The sequence below is a fragment of the Trachymyrmex cornetzi genome, unplaced genomic scaffold (genome assembly GCF_001594075.2).
Source record: "Trachymyrmex cornetzi isolate Tcor2-1 unplaced genomic scaffold, Tcor1.1 scaffold313, whole genome shotgun sequence".
NCBI classification, from domain to species: Eukaryota; Metazoa; Arthropoda; class Insecta; order Hymenoptera; family Formicidae; genus Trachymyrmex; species Trachymyrmex cornetzi.
This window is the reverse complement of record NW_017297828.1, coordinates 595,422-598,519: the sequence shown is the minus strand read 5'-3', so window position 1 is coordinate 598,519 and position 3,098 is coordinate 595,422.

Here is a 3,098-nt window from a genome sequence, read left to right as displayed (position 1 = left end):
TATTACGTCCTGCAGACGCAGATTCTTTTCTTTCGAGAGAATCGGCTCCGCCGCAACTACGATTGGCGCCCGCGAGACGCGAGCAGGAGTCCCCTTATAAAAACTGAAAAACAGACCACACAGGCTCCGCAAAAAACTCGTAAAAACGCCAATCAACCCGGAAAAATAACAACACTAAGAAAGGCCTAAAAGGGACGAGATTGCGAAAAACATCATAAATGGACCTAAGTCACGCGATAATAAAAATTCAAGCTGTTATCCGAGTTGTTGACCAACAATTTCATCTTAAGAAAAACAGGCGCCGCGTCGCCATAAAAATCATAAGAAACATGAGATAACTTCTCACGGCTGTTTACTTAACCATATTTCTTCACGAGGATGAAGGAATCCGCCACTCACTTAAAGCAATCTTGCTCCTTTTAGAGAAAACATAAATCATTCCTTTTGTTCTCTAAACCCCTTTTTTCAATGCACTTTAAATTAACAACGATAGGACGTTTTAAAAATCATAAATCTCGCGCGACTTTGCAATTAACTATTGCATTCTAGACAAAGGACACTACGCCCTTTTTTCGGAGTATAAATAGAGGCCCCGTAGAAGCGCAGAGTCAGTCAAAATTTCAAACTAGCCGAATCCACGTCGGGAGTACGCAACAATAACACAATTCAACTCGCGTCAGTTCGCGAAATAGTACGTTGTTCGAGTGCTCTGCCGATCCCTAGGGTTCATCGAGACCACCCACCCGCCAACTGCTATCCTTGGCTGCTCTTGCGTGGACGCTGAAACCGATTCTCTTGCCGAACGAACATCTCACGCATCACCACGAGTAAGTCCATCCAGCCTACAATTACACACACTCCCACCCCCCTTTTTTCTTTCGTATCAACGCGCACGCGACTATATCCACACTATATAATTAAGTTGGGGATTAAAATCCTATTTTAATCCCTAACTTAATTATATAGTGCGGTCTCACTCTTACAAAACCAAACGGGGACGAACTCCCTATGTCCGGCGGAGTTTGCGAAATCGTCCGGCGTTGGATAACCAAACGCCGCTAGTACAGGTCTGCCGTCCTACGGTAATAGTCACGCCGCAACCTGCCGAAACCGTACCACCCCGAGTACCAACACCACTGGCTGACACCACCATAACTTACACACCAATACCCACCTACACTAACAGACGCACACCTCTTAATCTTACCATTCCTCCTCCTCTCAATCCTGGAGTCCAAGAAACCTTGGACTACTCTCCTTCCCCAATTGAGAGAGAGGAAGGATTGTCTTCCCTTTTTAACCAGCTCCCAACTCCCTCTTTCCCTTTTGATCAACTCCCAACTGCCCCTCTCCCTTTTGATCAACTCCCAACTCCCCCTCTCCCTTTTGATCAACTCCCAACTCCCCCTCCTATCCATCCTGATCCCCAATCCATCGATTGGGATCGGATCTTTCGACTACTCTCATCCTCCTCCAACGAAGGGGATAGAGTAGTCACAGTGTATATCCCAGGGAATTCCTCCCCCTTCCTCGTCCAACTCAAGCCCATCTCGTCCCAGCCTGCTCATGGACCACCTTCTTTGCAACTAATACACAATAATCACCCTCTCCTCTCTTACACGCACACACACAACACACACACACACGCACGCACGCACGCACGCACGCACACACAAATATTGTAATGACAAAAAAATGCATACATGCTCGCTCACAATTTCGCTACTAAAGAATTACTGTAAAAAAAAACATAATTTTAATTAACCATGTAAATTAGTTTTAATTCTTTTTTTTCCGAATAAACATAAGTTTTGATTTCATACAAAATCTCTCTAACAAGTCGCATTTAATTTTTAAATCGCCCCACTAATATCCCATTCCCTATAACGCCTGAGATCGCACGACGTCTAATCCCAGGTCAAAAGGATTAAATTCCTTGACCTAAAAAGTAGGACCGACGTTCGCACTGTCCATTGAAACAGGTGTCATAGCGTCCCTTCAGGACGTTGACCCACACTCCGGGACTTAAAAGGGTGCTAACGACTCACAGCTGTACGCTTCCGTGCGTATACCTATAAGATTGAGTCAACCGTACTTCCATATCCTCTCCATCTTCTCTCTCTCTCTCTCTCTCTCTCTCTCTCTCTCTCTCTCTCTCTCTCTCTCTCTCTCGCTAAAATAATCAGGGTTGGGCGTAATAATATATTTTTCTTTGAAACCTAGAATAGTATAAATTACGTTAAAACGCGATACTTTACGAGATATTAATTATTAATAATTGTCCGTGGGCGCTATATACCGTGTTCGTAAACGTGATTTGCAAGAGTAAACGTATTAGGCAAAAAAAGAAACAAATTTTTTCGTATTAATTATTAAAATTATTTGCGTAGGTATTTTTAAACCAAAAAAACTGTAGGAAAAATACCGATCCGCTTTTCAATAGACTAACAAAAGTTATTTTAACACAGCATAATATAAAAGCTTTTATTTGTACATAATAAAATTATATTGGTGTCATCTTAGATATAATTATGTAAACATGATACCAAATTTGATAACAAATTTCATTTGTTTTTAAAAATCCCGATATTTCATCGAATAAGTTTGATTCGCATACCGTTCATATGTCGAAACATTTTTTTTACTGTTGCTTTAAACGAATGATTTCAATAATTATGTCAAAATATAGTTTCAGCCGATACATTTACCACTAATTAACTTAATTATTTATTTATGATGAAACTATGAAAAAAGGAAAAAAGCAAAGTTTGAACGCTAACATCTACAATAAATACATTAGTAATAAATCAAAAGTCAGAAGCTAGAAATCAATCAGTTATAGTCGATTATTATTTTCACATTCGAAGGTGATTGGTGAATTTCTAGCATCTGACTTTTGGTTTATTATTGATGTAGTTTTTATAGAATGTACCGGGTATGTAAATATGAAACCGGAATTTTTTAATAAAAAATACACGTTCATTGCATGAAAATGATAAAATATATTTTAATCGAAGTATTGCCCATCGTTAGCTATACATTTTTCCCACCTGTCTGACAATTTGTGGATGCCACGCCAAAAAAATTGTTGCTCTTTT